This window comes from Lactuca serriola, chromosome 9, assembly GCF_051521515.1.
Source record: "Lactuca serriola cultivar US96UC23 chromosome 9, Lser_US96UC23_V15, whole genome shotgun sequence".
Classification (NCBI taxonomy): domain Eukaryota; kingdom Viridiplantae; phylum Streptophyta; class Magnoliopsida; order Asterales; family Asteraceae; genus Lactuca; species Lactuca serriola.
In genome coordinates, this window is record NC_136416.1 from 62,932,077 (window position 1) to 62,959,311 (window position 27,235).

The following is a 27,235-nucleotide window of genomic DNA, read 5'->3' on the forward strand; positions in this document are numbered from 1 at the left end:
CCCAGTGCAGTGTTTAGCATTTGATTGAGTGTGTTTATGGACTTGTAGCCGGGGAGATACCAGAGCAGCAACAGTTAGCTTCCAGAGCCATTCACACAGCAGCCAGTTCACGAGGTGAGTTTCCTTTCAGTAGGAACGGGTCTACGGCCACAATGTCGGCCCGTTTAGTTAGCAGTAGTCCCGGACTTTAGTCCGATGCAGTAGTTAGAGTGCTTGATGTCTTTGTGATTCAAGCATGTTTGTATTATGTGTTCCGGACTCTGTTCCGATGCAGTATGCAGTATATGTGTTTATATTAGTTGATATGTGTTATGCTATGCCATGATCAGCCAGTTCCGGACTTCGGTCCGATGCAGGGGACAAGGTCCCAGTCAGTTCCGGACTTCGGTCCGATGCAGTCAGTTCCGGACCTCGGTCTGATGCAGTCAGTTCCGGACTTCGGTCCGATGCAGTTAGTTCCGGACTTCGGTCTGATGCAGTCAGTTCCGGACTTCGGTCCGATGCAATCAGTTCCGGACTTCGGTCCGATGCAGCTATTTCCGGACTTCGGTCCGATGCAGTGGGTAAGGCCTAGTAAGTGCTTTATATGTATTGTATGGTATGTGGTAATTTGGGGGAGCTCACTAAGCTTCGTGCTTACAGTTTCAGTTTTGGTTTCAGGTACTTCCGCAAGCAAAGGGAAGAGCTCGGGATGATGGCATCGCACACACCACAGTTTCAGTTTTTGTCCTGGGAGTTGATTCCGTTAGTTGATACGTTTGGATAACAGTTGTGATACAGTTTTCTTTCTCTCAGTATTTTATCATTGTTTTTGAGACACGCAGCATATGGTTTTATTATGTGATACTCAGTCTCGTGGGTTTTGTTATAATAAAAATCGAAATTTTTGGATGGTATTTTTGGGTTGTTTCAGTGTCGATTTTGTACCTGGTTCGACATGAGGCTGGAGGAAGCTCTTAGGAGAGCTAGGGAAGTAACGTTCATAGCTAATATGAACGTCGTGGTAACCTTTTTATTAGGTCAAGTCTTATCTTTATAATCATTCATATTTATATGTAGTTTCCCTATGATAAGATTACTTACGCTCAATGTTCATAGTGGTTTCTATGGACAAAAGGAACATAACCATGTCTATAACATTTTTTTCATGAAGTGACAAATAGTGTGGTTGATGTGCACTCAAGGGTTGGTCGAAATAGAAAATTTTATTTTTTATTTTAACGGGCATGCAAATCATATACAATGTATGTTTTGAAGAAACTTTTGTAGAATAAAATAGGAAACAGGTTGCTTGTGACTGGCTTGTCAATATCGGTCATGTGATATGGGAAAGACCATTTCTCCCTAACGCCCGTTCGAATGTAATTAACCTTGATATTCCAGATGTCATCAACATATTATCGATTTATGAACATAATTTACCGATAGCGACGATCATTAAGGTTGTATATGAGTACACTCAACGGATTTTCATTCGATGTAATGTCTTAGGAGGTAAATTAGTAAATATGTAGTTGTTACATGAACAAAATTATAATGTTTTTTTTACAGGGTGTATGGTGTACTCACCTCGTGTGCAGATATAGTTCTTCAAAGGATGATGCACAATTTTGTTTGATAGCATGCAAGAAATATGACGTCTGACATGTTTGAAGTTTTTTTTATTTTAGTGACACTTGTGTTATAAATGTTCAAATTCGAACGTGTGCATGTAGGAAATAACATAATCGTGATATAACATGTGGTTATGCCCTAACGATACCACGGTTTTTAATTTTCACAGACTTTCACCATATGGTTCAGGTTCATTAGATACTAGGCGAATGTCCACGCGTTGCACATAAACACCTATATAGTTGAAGTCTTTACAAATATATGTTTTTTTTAATATAACAATAACGTTGTTGTTAAATTTGATATAATAATTTGTATACTAAATTGATATAATGTATTTATTATTTTGAGTTATCCTTCTTAATAAATGAAAAGAATTTTGTCACATGTCACATTCTCATTAACTTGCACACATGTCATTTTTTTGGAATTTTTAAATAAATGTTTTCCATTTGTCATTTTTTCATTTTTTTTATCTTTTCTTAATTAACACATTATATTTACACCTCAATTAATAATTGTTTTAATTAAAAATAACCAATAAATTACAATATTACTACTCATATAGTATTTAATATGTTTCCTTTTAAATTTAAATTTTAAATTTTAAATTTCAAATCTAAATAATTTTTTGTTTAACCTTTTATATTTAATATTTTTTTATCCAACCCGTATAACATACAGGTCACACAACTAGTATGATAATATATACATCTATTATAACTGCATAATCTCAACCGTTTGAATGACTTCTACCCTCGAGTTACACATGAATAAAATTAAATATAATATATAGTTTAATGTTATTTATAGTTGCTGTTATTGTTAATTAATTTTTTAAAATTTATTTGCTTAATGTTTTAATTTTTATCATTATAATTATTTAAAACATCAAACATTGTTTTTTTGATTTTAAAGGTAACAATATAATCATTTATATAGAGTTATTTTTAACTATTGTTAGTGTAAGTTATTTAAGCTACTTATTTGAAATTTTTTAACGATTATAAAAATATCTTTAGGAAATATTTTAGTTAAATTGATATTACAATTTAGTTTTTACATTTGTCACTAAAATTTATCACTTTTAACTATTTACAAAATATTATTTTGTTTTTTTTAGTGGAACTGAAATTTATATTTAAGTTGACAGTGTAATGTTATATTTAAAATAACAGTTTAAGTATTTTGTTCAAACTGTTCAAAAGTTGTAGCTTTAAACTGATAATAGTTTACATACAACAACATATTAAATCTAATAAATTAAGTATAACATGTTAAAAGTTAAAGACTTAACTTTATAAGTAGAAGTAAAGATATTATTTTAAAATTGAAATTTAGTATATTATGATTACACTTTAGGTTTGATATTTATTTAATTTTATTAACCAACTTATAATCGTTATTAGAAAAACACTACAATTAATCACTTTTAACTATTTACAAAATATTCTTTAGGTTGTTTAAGTTAAACTAAATTTTATATTTAAGTTGACCCTATATGTTATATTCAAATTAATAATTTAAGTATTTTATACAAATTGTTCTAAAATTATATCTTTAAAATGATAATGGTTTACATCCAACAATTTATTAAAACTAATAAATTAAGTATAATATGTTAAAAGTTAAAAAAATCACTTTATAAGTTGAAGTAAATATATTATTTTAATATTGAAATTTAATTTATATGTGATTACACTTTATGTTGATATTTATTTAACCTTATTAACCAACTAATAATTATTATTAGAAAGAAATTGAAAAGTCATGGGAGTTTCAAATGAATGTGGTGAAAGGAAAAATACATGGGAGTTTCAAGTGAATGTGGTGAAAGGAAAAATGTTTCCATTATAGTATAGTACTAGGCGAATCCCCGCGCGTTGCGCGAGAATAGAATTATATAGTTAAAGTAATAACTTTTACCAAATTATTATTTAATATTTATACTTTGAAACAAAATGTTAGTAGTAAAGCAAACATATAGTTAACATATTAGTTTTATTAAACATTATAGTTTAATTTTTAAGTCATTATGATATATACAATTATTTGATAATTTTATAAACCGTTTAAAATTATGTAAATTATATATCGAATAAATGATAATATAACGGGTAAAAAAACGTATGAACAAAAATATGAATTGCAAATTTTAGTAACATAAAAATAGAAAAACATCTATTATAACATATATATATATATATATATATATATATATATATATATATATATATATATATATATATATATACAACGAATAATAAAAAATATGAAAAATAAACACTATAACTTTTAATAACATAAAAACAGTAAAACATCTATTATAACATTTATATTAACTCTTCATATTTAAATCACAAATCTCTTCAAATACATTAATGTTTTTAATGAGCAAAATTTTACAACCTTATAAAAGAAAGAAAAATAAAAAGCTATTAGTGATTACTAATTAATAATCATAAGTTAAAAACTCTTGAGTTGTAACTAATAAATATACATAAATTAGAAAACTCTTGAGTTGTAGTGTGAGTTTCAAATGAATGCGGTACTTGGAAATGTATATTTATTATTATTATTATTATTATTATTATTATTATTATTATTATTATTATTATTATTATTATTATTATTATTATTATTCATCTAAATAATTGGTTTTGATGCATCATTTTAATCCTTTCAATTACTAAACATAAAAATATTTAATTATAAATTTATAACGTATATAAGTGCATATACATGTTAAACAAATCACATATAATATATATATTTTCGTCAATGTCATATGTAATTATTGTCATAGTAATATGGATAAATTACTTTCGTATGAAGAACATATTATGATAAGTCTATCATAATTACATATCAAAAGTTCAAAATTATGTTATCTTTTAAATATTGTCTTTTAAATATGTTGTGTAGGATAACCCAAAAAAAAATAATATAAAATAAACATAATCAAAATAGAAAAAATACAATAAAATAAATAAGAGCATTGGGTGGTTGAATATATAAATAAAGATGTTAAATAAACATACTTTTAAATCAAAAGAAAAAACTAACATTCGTCAACTTTGCTCAAACAAAAAAAAACCTATATCCATTTTATGAATCTTCTTTCTTCATTTAACACATTCAACCATAGAATCTTGATGATAATTCTTCACTAACCTGCAATCAAAATATTTTTCTTGAAAAAAGAAGAATCAGAAAGATGTTCCAAGCAAAACATTGATGTTTGGAGAGTCACATTCAAGATTGAGTAATGCACACAAATCACATATAAAGATTAAATAAGAAACTGAATATAACGAAAGAATAGAAAAGCTTCATTTGTTTTGGTTGAAAGAAAAAATCATATTACAATTACCATCGATGCGACATAACCCATTTCTTCAAATCATCATATTTGGATCGTGAATGCTTTAACTATATGAAAACTTCTTAATCACATTATCTTCATATCCTTCTTACATGTAAGATTTTATATAACACAAATGACATAAAAGATTGGCCTTTTATAGTAAACTTTCTACTAAATGCTAATTAAACATCATATAAGTTATAAAACTTTTGAGTGTTAAATCATAATTAAGAAAAACTTTTGAGTTGCATTAGTTAAAAAAGGGGGTTTCAAATGAATGTGGTTTCAGAAAGTTAAAAAAGGGAGTTTCAAATGCATGAGATTCAAGAAAAAATGCTAGCTTTATAAGTATGTATGATGATTTGCAGTTTATTGAGTTGCATACCAATCGAAAACTATGCGTCTTTTAGGGATGAGAATTTGGCCCGAAAACCCGAACCGAACGAAAACCGAACCAAACAGAACCGAATTAGACCCGAATAAGCAATTCGATTCGGTTTTCGGGAATCTATATTAGGCTTATTCGGTTTTCGGGTTATTCGGTCCGGGTTACATGAATAAGGGCTTATTCGGCCCAAAAGGACCGGACCGAATATGACAAGTCACATTTTTTCCTAACACGATTGCTTATTCGGTCTTCTTTTCTATCAATTTTTACCTAACAAAACCCACGTAATACACCAAAAAAATCAACGAAATCGAATGCGATCATTCGTATTATACCAAATCGACAGTAGCGTATTAAACCAAATTAATGAGTCAACGACATTACTCTTTGATCGAATAAGGTTTTTCTCATCCTTGCGACATTACTCTTTGATCGACAATTGCGGCTGTTGCCCTTGCGACTTGCGATAACTTGGACTCATTAATCGATCATCACTAGTTCAAAGTTCAAACTTCAAAGTCCATTCACGATAAGAAAAAAAACGTCGGCCCTTGCGACTTGCGATAACTTGGACTCATTGATCGATCATCACTAGTTCAAAGTTCAAACTTCAAAGTCCATTCACGATAAGAAAAAAAACGTCGGCCCTTGCGTCTGGAAAAAATAATCGTCTCCTCATCCTTGTTTTCTAGTTTATACTGTGATGAAATTTTGAAAGACGATGAGGTCGCGAAAGCTTTAGAAGAGGCGATAAAGAACGGAGATGGAAAGGGAAAATAACCAATTAATATTCCCGAATAGTTAATTCGTGTTTGAAAAATGTTATTTAGGATATAGATAAAAACTTAAGATTCATATTTTAATTTGGGTGTTGAATGTTTAATGTTTAACTTATATACTTATACATAGATCTTTGGGTGTTTTGGATGTTTAATTTTTAGTGCTTAATTTGTTTCTTTAAAAGATTTGTTATGAAATTATAAGCTACAAAAGTCATACAAAATACAATATTTATAATCGCATTGTAAATGTTATTTGGGTTATTCGAGTTATTCGGCTCCTTAATCATCTTGTACATATTATTTGGGTTATTCAGGCCGGAACCGAAACGAAAGGTCACAAATAGAGTTGAACCAAGTAACATTGCAAAGGCATAATGATAGTAGGTTCGGGATATCCCCGCCCTCCGAACCGGACGTGAGGGTCTCGACTTCTAGACTGGTTCGTCGGTGGGACAGCGAGCCAAGGTCCGATTCGTCAATCATGTTTGTTGTTCCTTTCTTTGCATAGAAAGAGTGGATCACCTCTCTCAAAGTGATATTCCTAGGATAATAGGGTCTCATTTCTCTCCCAGTCTCAATGTGGATTTCTTTTATAAAGATCCTCTCTTCACCCAAATAATACCCAAACCGAACTCGTATTGCTTATTTGGTTCGGTTGTCGGTTCATACAATTACCCTTATTCGGTTTTCGGTTTATTTGGGTTCGGTTCGGTTCAGTTCCGACCCGAATAACATCCATACCGTCTTTTATCTACTCCTTTTGAATGGGAAATACTAAACCCAATGATGATCGCTTTAACCCTTATGTAATCGAATTTTTGTTTAATCAAAATTAATTAAATTTGGATTTGAAATTATGAAATAAAATTATTATCATTACTTCTTATTACATAACACAAATTTAACGCCCGTAGATCAGGGCTAGTCAATTTAGAGACGATAAGCGTCAAAAATGAATTTTTGATGAAAGATTATTTAGAATGAATAATCTTAACTAAGTTATAGTATATGTTACAAGGTTTTCGTGCATATAAAGAACGCCGAAATCCGAGTTATGACGAAGAAGTTATGACCTGTCGAAGTTTCGCGACAAAACCGGCACGACACAGCGCGATGTAAAAAGTGAATTTACGTTAGAGAAATATTTAGCCTTATCAATCTAAATGAAAGTCGTAGAATATGTTAAACCATGAGCGTGCATAAAAAGAACGCCCAAATCTGACTTCGTATGAGGAAGTTATGATTTTTCGAAGTTTCGACTTAGCGGTATGCAGCCCGAATACTCGATTTGAGACCGAGCGGTTTTTAGCCAAAACAATCTAAATGAGATTGAAGATCTCATTAATTGTAGTAAAACGATAAAAAGATAGGCGAAAACGGACGTCGGATGAAGAAGTTATGATTTTATAACGGAGTTTTCCTGTCCCGGCCTACTAAAAATAAATAATAAAAATAAATTCAAAATTAGCCGACGGAGTCTAAACGAAAATTGTAGATCGTAGTCTCACCTACGCGTGGATATCAAGAACGTCGAAAACGGAGTTTGTATGAGGAAGATATGAATTTTTGAAGTTTATTAAATATTTTCGAAATTAAATTTAAATATAAATTTTCGATATTATCCAAGGGGGGAGTCACCGGGCTTATCCAGGTTACGCCCCGCGTAACTTAAGAGTACGCCCCGCGTAAATCGCAGATCCAGAACCTATAAAAGGGAGTCGAGTGCAGCTGATTCAGTTGCTCATTTCTCTTCTTTCTCTCGCGTTTTTGCATCGTTTTTCGTGCAAGAATTATCCTGAAGCCCCGGTATCATTCCCGAGCCCCGAAGCAAGTCCCGAGGCCCCGAAGATCCCGAGAAGTGAAATTCCCGAGCCGAAGCTCTGCCTGCGAGAAGTTCGATTTTTGTGGAGATCTTCCAGATCTACCGAAGAATACTACTTCTGCAAGTCGTAGTGCTGTCCGATCATCTTCTGATCAAGTGAGTGTATACTACCTTTCATAAACACGATAATAATACAAGTATGGTTCGAGTGTATTAAGTATATTGCTGTTTATATGTGTGAGTGTGTGGTTACTTTCTTCTAACGCATAATTATGAAGTATTTTATACGAAATACGTGTTATGTATATAATTTTTGTTGTTATGTGTGTGAATGTTATGGGGATGTCACAACAAATAACAAAAATAAACTACAAATTAGAAATAAAGGACATGTTTTAAAATATCCCAAGCGGTCTCATGTGTAAAGTCGACCTCGTCAGTTTGCATTATGTATTGCTCTCCGACCGTCTCCAAAATTACATCTTCATCTTTATTTGGAAAATCATTTTTTTTGTGATATTTTTTCTGAAAATCTTAACTTCTCTTGTTAAATCCTTAAGTCTTATCTTTACTTTTTTTGTTTGTTCGATAGGCTCCACGACCTAATTCATCGTGAAACATATTTTTCAAGAAGGCCCAAAGTGGTCCTACTACATGGGAGACCGATGACAATAATATCATCCTTAATGATAATCCAAGAGCGTTCGAGTTTGATATCCTATTTTGTAGTCCATAGAATGGGTATATTTGTCGACATTCTAACTTCTAAGTTGTATAATTGAATAACTGGCATGGAAAAAAATTGAGTCCCAAGTCTTATTTATAAGGTAAAAAGTTAAATGCATACATTCTGGACACACGTTCCGGAATGAACAAGTATATGTCGGATCTATACCTACTACCTACCAAAAATTATAAAATGAAAACTAGGATAAAATAACAAACACATTCTTGACCTATACATATCAATATTGTTATACATATACCATCTTTAATTACGACATACCAATTTAACTTCAACAATATATATAAAGTGGTGTAAACAAATTAGATACGCACACTAATTACTTGATAACGAGTTCATCTAAAATTCATGTTTGACATTATGAAGAAGAAAATTGTTTTGTTTGTTCAGATATTAATCCATTTCCTGGAGTCTCGAATTTCTCACTCCTCAAAAATTGTTTGATGACATTTTCGAAGTCATCACATATGTTGAAGTAGCCAACCAAAGGGACTCAGAAATGAGTTTGATACTTAATCAGTGTTTAGACGTTCTAGCATAACATGGGAATTAAAAAGAAAAATGCATGGTTGAAGCTAAGAAATAACTCAAAAGGAAAAGAAGTGGATTTGAGGTGTAAATTCGGAGATAGATAAGCTACAGGCAAAACAAGATCATTTTAAAGGTATTGTTAGAATTAGAAGAAATTTTATCATGCAAAAACAAAATATGTGTCCCATACAGTTTCGAAATTTATGGAAGAGAATGTAAATATGTAATAGCTATTGTAAGATCCATTTACCTAATGCGAATGAAAAGTACTGTTGTTTAAGAAAACCATATCGTTTTTCATATTTAATTTTAAAATGGCAATACATTTTCTATAATTATAGTTGATTTTTAGGATAACTTAGGACTTGCGTACGATGCAAACTAGCCGTGTCTACATGAACTTTAAACAACTATATGTAGTTCTCAATTAGGAGGAACACATTATCAACAATTTCCATTCATTCTTCTATGTAGAATATTTCGATACATTATAATGAGGATAAATTGTGCATTATAAAATGCTAGCTTTTTGTGCTCCTTGACGGCAGAAGGCCATAATGAGATTTCTAATATTATCTTCGTTCTTTCATGCATTGAAAATTTTGAATCATTTCTAACACAATCGTATCAACATTACAACGTTCGTTGTCCTTAAAGCGTAGCATGTCATATTTTATCTACAGTCTTGGCTCATCAATCGAATCATTAGATGTTGAAGACCGTGAAACCTTAAAAATATAAACAACATTATTTAGAAAATTAAATGATGGAAAAAATATAAACAAACATTATAAAATGTTATATGTTACGGGGATTTAATGTCATATATATCATTATTATAACAGTTGTTAGTTACCAATGCAAATCAAACTATTTTATCGTTATTGGCTTAATGTATATCAATATTACTTACATGTAACGCCCGTGAATTCGGGCTAGACATTTTAAGGATTATAGATCATAAATATGATGGGTTTTTGACAAAAGAACATCCTATGTGCTCATACAAACCCTAATGCTTGGATCTAGGTTTCTCTATTGTACATGCAATTCACCCAAGACTCAAGAACCCTAATATAGCATATGTATTTCGAAATAGACATAAGAATACAGATCTAGATGATTACCTCTTCTTCAATGCTTGGATCTTCTTGTCTTTGGAGCTTAGAGTCACAAGTGTCACTCCTCCAATGGCTTACAAACACCACAAGCAAGAGGATGACTAAAAAGAAGGAGGAGAAGCACCAAAACTGTCCTACGGTTCTTCCAAAAGAGTTCCACGCGTTTTTAGGGCTATAGGGGTCTTTATATAGTGAGACAATTAGGGTTATCAGCTAGGAAACCCTAATTTGACTGCTTAGGCCCTAAGCAGCCCATGGGCTTCCTTTAGAACAGCCCTTGGACGAATTCATTATGGGCTTCCCATAGAATTCGTGCAACCTATGTTCCAAGGTGATCCATAGCCCAATTGCAACTATCTTATAATTACAATTCCAGTCCCCTAAGTTTAATTAATGTCTTTTAGTCACAAAACTAATTATCAGTTAATTATTGACTAATATTAATTAAACGATATGATTTCTTCTTTAATATATTATTCATATAATATATTAATAAATCATAATTAATCCTCTTTCTCCATAAATCGTCCTATCAAGTTGCTTTGGTGAAGGCAACCCAAAAGGACCATGCACAACTGGGTCAAGTACATACCAAATATAGTTACAGGCTTAGACACTAATCTAACAAAATATTCATTTTATCGAATAAATAAACCCTCGAATAGGATAATCGTAAATAAATAAGAATTTTTCATACGTGATATGAGTTATATAAATGATATTTATATATTGCGTACATATTTTATGGACAAATATTAAGCGCTTATAATATTTGTATAAAACATTATTATAAATTTAACGAATTACGTTAATAAACATTTAAAAATAAAAGATTATTTAGAATAAATAATCTTAACGAAATGTAGCATCCGAAACCTTGAGGTACTTAAATTCTTGAATATTCGCATTTTGGAGGAGGCTTATGGCGTGAGCCATAGTGATCACGACGTGAGAGTGACCATTGACTATTTGACCCGTATTTTCAAACCTCACGATGTGAGGCATACGGTCTTAGAACGTGAGCCAGGCCTGATGACCCAAAACCCTAATTTTCGAGTATTTAAAGAAATGAGAAAGCTAGGGTTGCCCATCCTCAACCTCTCTTACTCTCTAGCCCTTGAAAACCCTAAATTCGACCTCCATGAGAGCTTTTCTCATCGTTGGTGATCTTGAAGAGCTTACTTGGAGGCTTTTGGTTCTTTGAAGTGGAAAAAGGCTCTTGTGGTGCTTCATTTTGGCAATCTAGCTTCTACCTCTTGGGCTTGCTGAGCTTTTGGGCATTTGTAATTCATAAAGATCTTACCTTTTTGCCTCATTCATGCTAGATCTAAGCTTTAGAGCCTTTCTTAGCATGGTTGGGTTGTGTAACATGCATGAGATCCATAAAGTTGTCAACTTTGTAACGACCCAAAAAATTTTCAAATAAAATTTTCATTTTTATTTAGCCAAACATTCCCACAAAACATGAAGTAACATTAACCACTGTTTTCAAAATTCATAACATTAACATTTTATTTAAAACATCATAGTGTCCCATCAAAACAAATGTCGGAGAGTGCACACCGCGCCATCAAGCCTTGCCCTTGCCCTTAGGCTCAGAAGTACCTGAAACAAATCAACAAACTGTAAGCTAATGCTTAGTGAGTTCCCCTGAGCATACCCCACACAATCCATATACACACATATCATATTAGATACAATAGCTACATATACCACATAAGCCATGCATACAAACATATAAGGATGTCATGGGCTCCTCCCAAGTTCTCACTCCAGGATGTCATGGGCTCCCCCACATGGTCTTACACCTAAGTTCCATGGGCTCCCTCATGGTCTTTAGCTGGAAAGCCATGAGCTCCCCCACATGTGTGATTAGATCTCTTCATGGCTAGCTTATTATACTTTTGTCTTATTTTTGAGATTATGGATGACTTAAGTTGTTTAATGGTTCATCCTTTCAGAACTGAGTTTGTTTTGGTATCATTTAGCATAATCGTGCAATATTTATGGGTATTATGGAGTCGTGCACGCATTTAGTCAACCAATAAGTTCCTTTTTAAGCTTAAGATCTTCTTCTAGTCATGTATGAACATAAAGTTGGCAAATTTACGTGGTATTCCAGCTCAACGAGGTCAGATCCATGGTTTGGAAAGCTTTGTCTGAATAGAATAAATTAAAATCATGTTAAGACTGAATAAGGTGACTACGTTGGGCGTACAAGCAAGTACGTGCAACGTATAAGCCTCCAAGAGAGTACGTTGCGTGTACGTGCATGTACGCCCTACATACTCAGTCTGAGTGGGTTTTGTTTATTTGGGTATCGATTTGGGCTATCCTTTGGGCTTGGCTGCTTGGGGATTTTTTGGGCCATCTAAGAATGTATGTTTTGGGTTAGGTATAAATAGTGGGCATTAGGGTAAGGCCCAATTAAGGGTTTTGGCCCAATTTGGAAATTTTGGCCAAAAGAGTGCTCTGGATGATTATTGGTTTGTGGGACTTTATGATTTAGAGTTTGGGCTTTAGTTTTGGACCAAACCAGGTGAGGGGTAAAATGGACTTTTTACCCCTATATATGGATTATTGGATTCGGTTTGGAACCCAACTGTTAATTGGGTGTTAACTGTTTGAAAACGCGGGGATTTTTAGCGGATTAACAGTCAGAGAGTTATTTGTAGGTTCAGCTGTCGAGGTGATTCTTCTCACTATATTTATGGGTCGAAGGCACCAATGCTGACCCATTATGTGTTATGTGATATGCTTGTCTCTGTGATACTTGCATGGAAGACCCTGAGGGTAGCCAATGGGACTTGGATATAGGACCATGGGGGAGCCCATGACATTCCAGGTAAAGACCATAGGGGGAGCCCATGTCATTCCAGATAAAGACCAAGGGGGAGCACATGACAAATGTATGTATGTTGCATGATAATCTGTGGTTGTATGTTGTATGGTATTTTGGGGAACTCACTAAGCTTTGTGCTTACGGTTTTCGGTTTATGTTTCAGGTACTCCGGTTTCCAAATGGAAGGGCTCGGGATGATTTTAAAGCACACTCTACATGTTTATGCTTTCTATGAATTACCTTGATTTGTCGATGTTTTGCTAAAACTTAGTTGCTCTGGTTTTATGAGAAATATATGTATTAACGATTCATTAATCTAAAAACAAAAATTTTTATGTCATGATTTTCGGGACGTTACACATGCTAGGTTAGGGCTAAGGATACCTTCAAGAATCATATGATAGAATTGTCTAATTTGTGTGATGCCTTATAGCCTAGGGGAACGTGTTCTTATGTATTACTTGGAATTGATATCGGCTCAGTTAATTGCTAAGTGTATGCTTAAAAAGTTGCATACGATTAGGATTATATAACTTTATAATGACCGATTTGGCCTTATTTCGTATTCCTTGTTTGGTTGTGGACTTAGGACATAATCATCATTTGATAGTCTATGTGATCCTATTTTGTGTATAATTTTCATGCATAAGGCAACCCGCAGTGTTGATTAAGACTCTTTGTATTGAGAGCGGTGAGAGTTGATACTTCCTAGGAGAGCCTAGGATATATATGATGTTTAGCATAGGATTGATATATGGTTACTGTGGTGGCTTAGATGAATCAGGTCTGCTCTTGAGGAAAGTACAAGTATGTGTGGAAGGTAGTAGTGGGCTCGTACTATTGGAAGCACATGATCTGTATACGAGACAATATCATGCCTGGGAACTCTAAGGAGGCCTTTGTAGTGAAAATCCCCTCGAGTCATATGTTGATTATGTATATGTTGTGATTCAGTTTGAGGATGGAGATGATTACTCGAGGAGGTTCTGGCTCTAGTTCTGCTTCAGGTTATGGCTCAGGCACATAATTGATTGATGAGCAACTACACGAGTTCATTTCAGGTAAGGTTACTCGCGGTATCTTGCATGCTACTCCTGTGATGTTTGGTACCATCAAGAAGGGATTATGGAATTGATGGATGAGAGGCTCAGGTCGTTTCGAGCTGAGATTGTTGCGGGTCAGATATGAGCTCGAACTCCCTCATTTTGGGAGTTCAAGGCCCGTGGAGCTCCTGAGTTCTTTGAGGCTAAGGACCCCATCGCTAGCCGAAGATGGATCGCAAACATGGAGAATGCTCAGCGGATGAGTTTTTCCTTGAGGGGGCAAGTTTGAGATTTGCATCCTGCCTGCTAAGGAACCGACCACGATATTGGTAAGAGGAGATTAGCCAAGCCGTAGGGTCAGTGGCAGTGGCAGTGGCAGTCATGACCTGGTAGGGTTTTGTTTAGAGGTTCTAGAGGGAGTTTGCACCAGCTATTGAGGTGCAACAGCTGGCGAGGGAGTTCCAGGACCTTCGCCAGACTACTGAGACTATGGCAGAGATTACCGCCAAATTCAAGGAACGGGCTTTGTTGGTCACGCAGTATGTTGAGGATGAGGTGACAAGGAAGACGATATACCATGACATGTTGAGAGAGAATATCAGGCAGTTCGTGAGCTTTTCAAGGTGCAAGACCCTAAGTCTGCAGGAGATTGAGTTGGAGCTTCGAATGAAGCGGAAACCAGAGCAGGTACAGACAGCAGTTGGCAAGCCTAAGAGGCCCAAGACTTCTTATTTAAGTTTCAGAGGCCCTGTAACATCCCAATGATGAGGTACTTCTAATTATGACCCTATGTTTGAATAATATCGCATTTTCACCCCCTGAAGTTGAAAAGATTGCAAGATTGGCCCATAGTGACATTGTGGTAATTTTTGGACTTGAGGTTAGTACACTGGGCGTATGATGTGTACGCTGAGCATACTACGGCGAACCCTAGTATGTTGGGCATACATCTCGTTCGCAGGGTATACACGCATATTAGGGTTTTGGCCCTATATAAACACCATTATAACTTCATGCCTCATATCCTCAGTAGCCACCCTCTGTGAAAAATATATTCAAGCAACCCTAAGTGAGAAGAGTTCATTTTTTATCCCATAGGAGTGTTTTAGAGGTGTTTTCAAAGAAGAAAAAGGTGGTGAGAAGAGCTTGGAGCTTGGAAGCATTTTGGATATGAGACTACCTCCTTTTTTGCAACCTCCATGAGGTATAAAGCTTGCAACTTTATCACTCCATCTTGTAGATCTATGTGACATCCCCAAAATCACGACCAGAAAAGACCGATTTCATTTATGTTTTTTAAAATAATTTCACAGTAAATCCTTTTTGATTTAAAAGAGTTGCGGAATTTGTTCCCAAAACAAAATATGATAAAATAATATTTATCAAAGAATTTCATCAAGAGATGCATTTTCATTATATAACCAAAACTCGGGATGTCATGTTCCGATACAGACCATAAAGCATAAACGATGACATTACAAGTCATTCAACAAATATATACATATACAGACTTGTAAACAAAACAACTCGATGATTCATCCATCTTATGCCCTTGCGCCACTTCCTGTAATACAAATAAAACTGAGTGGGTCGGGCTTGGGAGCCTGGTGAGCATATAGGGTTTTCAACCAACAATAAATAAATTATATTTAATTTCACCAACCAACAATAACCCGATTATGCATTCCCGTTATCCTCACTTTACGTCCCTAAAACAACATCTATCTCAAGGGACCTAATCTAGGATTTTCATCGGGACGGACATTACTGCTAAGGGGTTTCCTCAACAATAGATATCCTAAAGGCAACCATGAGGGGGATAGAGTACACCGGTGAACACATCGTTCACAACACCTACAAGTTATGAACCAGATAGCGTTCCACAGGACTGTCTAGAAAGAGTCTGTGGTCGTTATCCATACTCCGCTGAAAATAACTAGATCAACAACAACAACATCGAGGTCTCTCATCTGTTTATCACACATCAACTATCTACCCATGTTCTACCCAACATATTAGTAGATAAAATATATATTTTTATACATAGTTTAAAACCTGTATAGCATTCTCATTCAATATATATTCCACATAACAGATGAGGCACACCCACATAACACGTATTTCATAGAGAATAAATCAGATCTATGAGATAGAAGGAAGTGAATACACATTCACACACATAACAACAAAATTATACACATAACATGTATTTCGTATAAAATACTTCATAATTATGCGTTAGAAAAAGTAACTACACACTCACTTGATCAGAAGATGATCGGACAGCACTACGACTTGTAGAAGTAGTATTCTTCAGTAGATCTAGAAGATCTTCACAAAAACCAGGCTTCTCGCGAGCAGAGCTTCGGCTCGGGAAATGCACTTCTCGGGATCTTCGGGGCTTCGGAACTTGCTTCGGGGATTGGGATTGATACCGGGGCTTCGGGATACTTCTGGCACGCAAAACGATGCAAAACAGGAGAAAGAGATGAGAATTTGGCAAATGGAGTCGGCTGCCCTCGCAACCCTTTTATAAGAGGCTGAGGCCTCGCAGTACGTTGGGCATACTGCCTCCGAAATCGTCACTGCTTACGTATCCGAAGAACTCGAATGCGAGGGTCGTCATGTTTCGCTGTACGTTGGGCCTAACCCGGATAAGTCCGGTGACTCCCCTTCGGATAATGTCGGATTTAATAATTAAATTTATATATTAATTATTTAATAAACTTCAAAAATTCATATCTTCTTCATACAAACTCCGTTTTCGACGTTCTTTATATCCACGCGTAGGTGAGACTACGCTCTACACTTTCGTTTAGACTCCGTCGGCAAATTTTGATTTTATTTTTATTATTTATTTTTAGCAAGCCGGGACAAGAAAACTCCGTTATAAATTCATAACTTCTTCATACGACGTCCGTTTACGCCTATCTTTTTATCGCTCTACTACTATTAACGAGATCTTCGATTCTCGTTTAGATTGTTTAAACCAACAATCACTCGATCTCGAATCGAGTATTCAAGTTGCATACTGCTAAGTCGAAACTTCAAAAAATCATAACTTCCTCATACGAAGTCAGATTTGGGCGTTCTTTTTATGCACGCTCTCGTTTTAACGAACTCTATGACATTCGTTTAGATCACTAAGGCTAAATATCGCTCTAATGTAAATTTCACTTTCTACGTCATTCAGCGTTGCCGATTCTGTCGCGAAACTTCGACAGGTCATAACTTCTTCGTTATAACTCGGATTCCGGCATTCTCTATATATTCGGAAACCTCATTTCAACTACCACAACATTTTCCATAGATATCAGCTTTATCTAACATTTTATTTTGACACTTATTTTTATTCTTAATTACATTAAGACACACAATTAAGCACAAAACACATAATACTCAAATAATACACTTTTAGTATTTCAGAACGGGTTCCAAAGGTTAACCTAGACTATTATATCAACATTAATGACAAGCCCAGAAACACAGGCGTTACAATTCTCTCCACCTTAGAATGATTTCGTCCCCGGAATCACACATCAACAAACAAATGTGGATAGCGACCCATCATGTCACTCTCCGTCTCCCAGGTGAGATTCGCCCATTCGTGTGTTTCCATCGGACAAGCACAAACTCGACCATCTTGCGTCGCAACTTCTTAGTATTTCGGTCAACGATTGCCTCTGGTTCTTCAATCAACCTTTTGTTCTCATCGATTCTCAACTCCGAAAGTGAAATCATGTCAGGAACTTCTCCCGTGAACTTCCTCAAATAACACACATGGAAGGTGTTATGAATTCCATTCAGTTCTTCTGGTAGTTTGAGCTTGTAAGCTTGGTTCCCAATCCTCTGAAGAACTTTAAACGGTCCAATAAACCTTGGACTTAATTTTCCCCTTTTACCAAATCTTATAAGTCCGTTCCACGGCGAGACTTTAAGCAAAACCGAATCTCCAACTTCAAAAGTCATCGGTCTTCGCTTGCTGTCAGCGTAGCTCTTTTGACGATCCTGAGCTGCTAACAGTCTTTCCCTAATTATTTTCAACTTTTCAGCAGTTTGATGGACTATCTCCGGTCCCATAAACTGCTTTTCCCTAGCCTCAAGCCAACAAGACGGCGTACGACACTTCTGTCCATACAAAGCTTGATAAGGTGCCATCTATATGCTCGAGTGGAAACTATTATTGTAAGAAAATTCTACCAAAGGCAAATGTTCATCCCAGTTGCCTTGGAATTCCAGGGTACATGCTCTCAGCATATCTTCAAGTGTTTGTGTCGTTCGTTCTCTCTGACCATCCGTCTGTGGATGGTAAGGTGTACTTAAACACAACTTGGATCCCAATTCCTCTTGTAGACTTTTCCAAAACCTCGAGGTGAAACGGCTATCACGATCTGATACAATCGTTAACGGAGCACCGTGAAGCCTCACAATTTCCTTCACATAAGAATTCATAAGCTTTTCCATAGACCATTTCTCCTTGGCCGCTATGAAATGCGCACTCTTAGTGAATCGATCAATGACCACCCAAATCATGTCGTGACCATTCTTTGTTCTGGGCAGTTTAGTGACAAAATCCATAGCAATGTCTTCCCATTTACCCATAGGCACATGTAATGGTTCTAAACTCCTGTACGGTTTCTGATGTTGTGTCTTGACTCTCGCACAAGTCACACACTCGGCCACATACTTTGCAACATCAAGCTTCATCGTTGGCCACCAGTAGTAAGGTTTCAAGTCCCTATATATTTTAGTGCTACCGGGATGAATCGATTACATGGTCTTGTGAGCTTCTTCCATCAGAAGATCTCTGACTCCTCCTGTCTTAGGTATCCAAATCCGATCTTGGAACACCTTCAGTCCATGACTGTTTATACCGAACACCAACGTTTTGCTCAAACGTTCCTCCATTCGGTCATTCTTCTCAGAAGCTTCCTCTTGAGCTTTCTTTATACTTTCCACAATGGTCGATACAACTTCAATTCTCAACGCTCTTGGCCTTTTCCTTTCAAGATTGACTTTCCGACTGAGAGCATCAGCAACAACATTAGCTTTACCAGGGTGGTAAAGTATCTCACAGTCGTAGTCTCTAGCCAGCGTCGTTGTCTCATATTCAATTCCTTCTGATTAAAGAGATATTGGAGACTCTTATGATCAGTGAAAAGTTTGCACTTCATGCCATAGAGGTAATGCCTCCGTATTTTCAGAGCGAAAACTACTGCTGCCAACTCCAAATCATGAGTCAGGTAGTTCTTTTCATGCTTTTTCAATTGTCAAGACGCATATGCGATCACCTTATCTCTTTGGGTCAAAACACAATCCAATCCAACCCCATACGCATCGCTATAAACAGTGAAATCTTCAACTCCATAGGGTAGAGAAAGTATCGGTGCCTCACATAGTTTCTTCTTTAGCTTCTCGAATGCTTCTTTATGCTTATCATTCCAAGCATAAGTAGCTCCTTTGTGGGTCAAAGTGGTCAATGGACTAGCGATCGAAGAAAAGCCTTGGATAAACCTTCGGTAATATCCGGCTAATCCTAAAAAGCTTTGGATATCTGTGGGACTTTTTGGTTGTTCCCACTTCATTATAGCTTCAATCTTTGCTGGATCAACCATTATACCTTCTTGGTTGACCACGTGACCCAAGAATTGGACTTCTCGAATCCAGAAATCACATTTGGAGAATTTTGCATACAACTTCTCCTTCTTCAAAACTTCTAACACTTCTCGCAAGTGTCTGCCATGCTCCTCTTGGCTTTTCGAATTAATCAGAATGTCATCTATGAACACTATCACAGATTTATCTAGGAACAGATTACAAACCAGATTCATTAAATCCATGAATGTTGTTGGAGCATTGGTTAGTCCAAACGACATAACCAAAAACAAGTAGTGCCCATATCGTGTTCTGAATGCAGTCTTCTCTATATCCTGCTCTCTTACTTTCAGCTGATGATATCCTGACCTACAATCGATCTTCGAGAAATTGCTCGAACCTTGCAATTGATCAAACAGGTCATCAATCCTTGGCAACGGGTATCTATTCTTTATTGTTGCTTTATTCAGCTCTCTGTAATCAATGCACATCCTCATGGTCTCGTCTTTCTTCTTTACGAATAATACCGGAGCTCCCCAGGGCGATGAACTAGGTCTAATGAAACCTTTGTCCAATAACTCATGAAGTTGCATCATCTGCTCCTTCATCTCGGTCGGTGCTAATCGATAAGGTGTTTTTGCTATTGGCGTCGTCCCTGGTAACAAGTCTATTCTAAACTCCACTTGTCTATTAGGCGGTAATCCGGGAAGATCTTCGGGAAATACTTCTGGATAATCACATACGACAGGAATACTCTGCATCGCCTTTTTCTCCTTCTTAGCATCTATCACAAATGCTAGATACGACGTACATCCTTTGGCCAAACACTTTCTAGATTTCATCAATGAAATGATTCCAGAATTTACTCTACGTTTATCTCCATACACCATAAACGACTCTTTCCCAAGCGGGTTTACTTTGACTATCTTCTTCTTGCACAATATCTCGGCGTCATTGGCGCTAAGCCAATCCATTCCCAAGACGATGTCGAAATCATTAAGTTCTATAGGCAATAATTCCTCGTGGAACTTATTCCCATTTAAGTCAATTAAGATGTTTTTCATACAATGGCTAACAGGTACAAACTTGCCACTAGCAACTTCGACTAATAAGGCATTATCTAGTCTATCAACAGGAAAAGTTAGTTTCCTACCAAATTCATGCGAAATAAAGGAGTAGTTGGCTCCAGAATCAAATAAAATTTGGGCAGGCAATGTATTTACGAGAAAGGTACCTGAAGCGACATCATCTTCACCTTTGGCAGCTTCCAGTGTCATCTGGAATGCTCTCGCCTTCGGCTTTGGCGGAATGTTGGGTCTAGCTGCCTCCTTCTTTTTCGGGCAGTCCCTCGACATGTGTCCCTCCTCACCACAACCATAGCAAACTTTCTTAGAGAGGGTTCATTCATTGGCATAGTGCCCTGGCTTTCCATATTTAAAACATGTGGCCACTACCTCACATTTTCCATGATGTTTCTTCTTACATTTTTCGCACCATTTCACTTCGCCTCCTCCTCCTCTCGAACTAGACTTCAAGAAATTGTTTTTCTTATTGGACCCTGAAGTTCCATCGAACTTCCTCTTTTCACCAACATCTATCCTTTCCAGACCCTTTTCCTTATACTGGGCCTCCACATTCTTAGCTGCACGAACAGCCGTTTTCAGAAGTAGTTGCCATCTTGACTGTCGGACCAAAGTCGGCAGGCAGTCCATTAGCTAACCTCTCAATCTTGGAGAGTTCCGTTGTCACTTGGTACAGAAATAACTTCATATTCTCAGTGAATGCAGTAGCATAGTCATCTATGCTCATCCTCCCCTTCTTCAAGTTTTGGAACTCATTGTTCAAATCAATCAGATCTATCTCTGAACAATACTGCACCCTTAACTGTTCCAAGAACTCCTCCCATGACATTTTCAGGGCTTCTCCTCGTGGCATAGTATCTGCCAACAACTTCCACCAACTCAAGACTCCAGTCTTCAGTTGTCTAACTGCAAATACAGTCTTTTGTTTGTTGCTACAGTCGAAACTTTCAAATACCATCTCCATTTTGAAGATCCAATCCATAATCTCAACAGGCTTCGAGCTTCCAAAAAGACTTGGCGGCTTGGCGCCCAAGAAGTTCTTATACATTCGCCCATCCTTGTTGTTTCTCCTTTCCAGATCGTTCCTTCGTTCTCCTTGAGTCCCAACTTGACTCACCATGCGACTATTTTTCCCTTCCTCTGATTGCTCGGGAATCAATTCAGGTTCCTCAATAGGTATGATAGGTTCATCCCTATTATCATGCAACATCTGTCGCATTTCATCCCTTTGTTCGGCTAACATAGCCCGAATCATGGCTTGCACCCCAGCCATTGTTATTGGTTCTAGTGCTGCTGCTACAACAGGTATTTGCTCAATCACTGGCGGTTGATTCCTGTTTTCATCCGCGTTTCCAACGCCACTCCTTGTTCTTACCATTTTTGATCTACACACCAAATAAGGTGAAATTAGATCCTCATCCATGATAGATAATTAAATCATCCTTATCACTCTGAAACGTTTACATGTTAGCTCTAATACCGTAGACATACACTTAGAATCCTAAACACATAAGGTTTCCAGATCCGGTCGGCAACAGACCATAGATCCGAACAATTAATATCATATATGGCAACATATAACATTTACCATATAAAAGCATTCTAGGCAACTTTCCTAAAATAAACTAGTGCTCGTGTCTAAAATTTAACAGACACACATCTCACAATCTCTACTTAGTATTCTAAGTTTAAGTCTAGAAATCCTACAAATTCCTACTTCGCTTAAACTAATGCTCTGATACCAACTGTGACATCCCCAAAATCACGGCCAGAAAAGACCGATTTCATTTATGTTTTTTAAAATAATTTCACAGTAAATCCTTTTTGATTTAAAAGAGTTGCGGAATTTGTTCCCAAAACAAAATATGATAAAATAATATTTATCAAAACATTTCATAAAGAGATGCATTTTCATTATATAATCAAAACTCGGGATGTCATGTTCCGATACAGACCATAAAGCATAAACGATGACATTACAAGTCATTCAACAAATATATACATATACAGACTTGTAAACAAAACAACTCGATGATTCATCCATCTTATGCCCTTGCGCCACTTCCTGTAATACAAATAAAACTGAGTGGGTCAGGCTTGGGAGCCTGGTGAGCATATAGGGTTTTCAACCCACAATAAATAAATTATATTTAATTTCACCAACCAACAATAACCGGATTACTCATTCCCGTTATCTTCACTTTACGTCCCTAAAACAACATCTATCTCAAGGGACCTAATCTAGGATTTTCATTGGGACAGACATTACTGCTAAGGGGTTTCCTCAACAATAGATATCCTAAAGGCAACCATGAGGGGGATAGAGTACACCGGTGAACACATCGTTCACAACACCTACAGGTTATGAACCTGCTAGCGTTCACAGGACTTTCTAGAAAGAGTTTGTGGTCGTTATCCATACACCGCTGAATAACTAGATCAACAACAACAACATTGAGGCCTCTCATCTGTTTATCACACATCAACTATCTACCCATGTTCTACCCAACATATTAGTAGATAAAATATATATTTTTATACATAGTTTAAAACATGTATAGCATTCTCATTCAATACATATTCCACATAACAGATGAGGCACACCCACATAACACGTATTTCATAGAGAATAAATCAGATCTATGAGATAGAAGGAAGTGAATATACATTCACACACATAACTGTTGGATTAGTGTCTAAGGCTGTAACTATATTTGGTAAGTACTTGACCCGGTTATGCATGGTCCTTTTGGGTTGCCTTCACCATAGCAACTTGATAGGGTGATTTAGAGAGAAGAGATATTATTATTAATATATTATAAGAATAATATGTTAAAGGAATAATAATATTATTTGATTAATATAAGTCATAAATTAATTAAGAATTAATTTGGTGACTTAAAGAGATTAATTGAATAAAGGGGTATAAACTGTCAAATGTGTGAAAGTTGTATTTTGAGTTGATAATCCTTATGGATATAGGGTTGGACGATTTTAGGGATATGGATCACCAATAAATCGTCCAAGGGCTTATCCAGAAAGGGATTTGGATTGCTTTGAGGCTAAGTTATCCAATTGGGGTTTAAGGGTGAAACCCTAGAAGTTCACAGTATAAATAGACCCATATGGTTGAGGAAATCGGCCATCCTTGTGATTGGAGAAACCCTAGACCCGATTTCCCTCTTCCTCATCTCTATCAAATCATCTTCTTGCTAGTTGGTATTTGTAAGCCATTAGAGGAGTGACATTTGTGACTCTAAGCTCCAAGAAGAAGAAGGTTTTCAAGCAAGTAACTCAAGGTAGCATTCTAGATTTGTTTTCATATGTTTTAAGTGTTAGTTTACATTAGATCTAGCTATGAAAGTCTTGGATATGTTGCATGTTCAATTAGTGAAACCTAGATCCAAGCTATAGTATTGTATGTGCACATAGGTAAAGTTCTTATGTCTAAAACCCATCAGTGGTATCAGAGCCATGATTGGTTTCAATTGAATGTGATGCTTAACTATTTTGCTTGCTGAAAATCGTTTTTCTTGCCCTCTGTCGACCCAACTCGGTGAGTCAGTGTTTGGACTCGGCGAGTTCAAAGCTTGACTGGCGAGTTCAAGCGTCAGACAGAGGATAATTCAGGATTTTGTTGCTGTTTTGTCTTGGATTAATACCTAAATCGTTTTATTATGTAAAAATCCGAATTTTAACTTAATTTAATGATTATCTTTGACATAAATATAGATAATTTCAAATCTTTTAAATATTGATTATTTATGTGATAAATATTGGACTATTTAAGATTATTTGGTAATTATCTAATGACTAAAATTTAATTGGGTCAAATATAGATAATTATGAAATTAATTGTTTAATTTGAATTATTTGTTATTTGATCCCTATAGTTTGAAAAGTTCAATTTCTATCCCGAAGTTTTGAAATTTGAATTTTGTTATTAATAGTTTAATTCAACCCTAAATTATTATATTATTAAAGGCTTAGTGAATATATAAGTAAAATTAAAATGCTAGTCTTACCGTTAGTAGGTCTCATTCACGAAGCCGGTCTATAAGGTGGGTATAAGGTTGGTGCCTATAAAATGACGCTTAATGGGTGTACACTCACACCCACCGCTTGCTTGACCGGTGGAGGGTCGTTAGCTGAACGGGTAGAAAAGGGTAACTCTCTCTCCTCATTAATAAGTATAATGAAACTATAAAGTAACTAAACTATTTTATAAAATTCCCAATCTTAGTTACTTTAGGAAAAGTGAATTGATGCAATCCCATGAAATTGCACTTTGCATCCTTGCTAAGAAGTTAGTGGAGCGTGTGTGGTTTACCGGCACACTAATTGGTTCTAAGCAAAGGTGGCAAAGGGTGATTCATTGTTTATCATAGTTCGATGGAGCGTGTGTGGTTTACCGGCACATCGAATAGATGATTGTAACAATGAAGGCACCATGTAGATTTGAATGGTAATTCACACCAGCTTTGTGATCCTCGGTATCCCAGTGACAAACTAGAGGGGCATATCGAGATTTAAATATGCCATTGAAAAGTTCAATGAATCTCTTAAATCTAGTAATTCTCAATAAAACTTAAGGTTATGTTTTCGTGGTGAAGAATTAGTGAATCGTCATTCACTTACCTCCAAATTATTTGCATGATTGGATTACGGCATCCCTTTTCTAATATGTAAATAATGTTGTTGGGTCCTAGCCCTAAATTTTCATTTTTGGGTGTTTAATTAGGGATCCAAATTCTTATCAAACTTTGTCCTTTCTAGTTGTAGATGTCGAACGCAAACAATGTTGCTGCCAACTCATTCACCTTAATGAGTCTTTGCCAAAAGGTGACCTTCGATGGTACCAACTTTAGCGAATAGATAAGATACATTCACACCATTGCACGCTACGAGGACAAAGAGTATGTCCTCGACGAAAAGATCTAGAGGTCAACCTGGAAATCGCTACTTCCGAAGAGATGGCTGTCTTTGAGACACACGAAGGTGATGCAACGAAAGTTCATTGCATCATGATAGCCACTATGAACCAAGAATTCCAAAAGTCCTACGAGGAAATGTATCTGTATGAAATGCATCAAGACTTGATAGAGAGGTACCACCAAAGCGCGAGGCAAGAGCGCTACGAGATCATCACTAACATGATCACCGCTAAGATGGGAAATGGAGAATCGTTGACTGTGCACTTGCAAAAGATGCAACAATATGTTGATCGTCTTTGCAAGTTAAATGTTAACTTTGGGGAAGATTTGGCCATCGACATTGTTCTTCATTCCTTGCCTTCATGCTACAACCAATTTAGGATGACCTACCACATGAACAAGGAAGAGGTCACCCTAAGCAAACTCCAAGGACTCCTAAGGACTGTTGAGAGCAACCTAAAGGACAAGTGTGTTACACTCACTCCCGCACCAACCGCTGCTCCTGTTTTGGCTATAGGGCAGGGAAGGGGAAAGAAGAGGAAGGCTCCTTCAAAGAGCCACTGCAAAGGAAAGTCCCAAGATGGTTCCTCTTCTAGTGGGACCAAAGTTGATCCTGCTAAGCCCAACCCTAACCCGAAGGAGGCAGAGTGCCATCATTGCCACAAGATAAGGCATTGGAAGAGAAGCTGCCCGGAATATCTGCAAGCCATCAAGGATGGAAATATCAAGCCATATTTTTCAGGTATATACACAATTAAATCTAGTAATTCATCTCACACAATTTCTTGGGTTCTTGACACAGGATGTGGTTACCACATTTTTTCTGACTTGCAGGGACTAAGAAGAGATAGAGAAGTGGAGCAAGGAAGAATAAATCTAATCATGGGAAACAGAAGATCGTCGTCTGTCACCAAGATTGGAGTGTATTCTTTAGTGCTAAGTAATGGATTAGGTCTAGATTTAAATAATTGTTGCTACTCGCCAGATATGGCAAGAAACATCATTTCATTTCATGGTTTGTTTAGACAAGGATTTAGATATTCGTTTAATAATATGAATGGTTCTATTTATGCTTATCGAAATGGTGTTTTATACTTTGAAGTTATGCCTTGTAATGGAATATATGAAATTGTTATGGTTGTAGATAACCTAGGAAATGATGTGTTGTGTATAGATTCTTCCAATAGTATGGATAAAGCGTCTTTGTGGCATTGTCGTCTTGGACATGTCAACAAGAAGCGCATAGCCCAACTCCAAAAGGATTGAGTGTTGGAGTCATTCGACCTTCGGGAAGATGACACATGTGAATCTTGTTTACTTGGAAAGATGACCAAGTCACCCTTCACTGGCACTTGTGAGAGGGGTGAGG

At 36.1% G+C, this 27,235-nt stretch overlaps 1 long non-coding RNA gene across 2 annotated transcripts; it reads left to right on the plus strand.

The window, feature by feature from the left end:
- The first annotated feature begins 7,896 nt into the window (after nt 1-7,896).
- On the plus strand, nt 7,897-9,550 carry LOC145073711 (uncharacterized). 2 transcript variants are annotated; one of them, XR_013691513.1, is made up of 3 exons: nt 7,897-8,129; nt 8,566-8,714; nt 9,109-9,550. It is a non-coding gene; the product is annotated as an uncharacterized LOC145073711 (long non-coding RNA). The 2 variants fall into 2 exon arrangements; XR_013691512.1 differs by lacking the exon at nt 9,109-9,550 and having other exon boundaries at nt 8,566-8,867.
- Nucleotides 9,551-27,235: the final 17,685 nt, after the last annotated feature.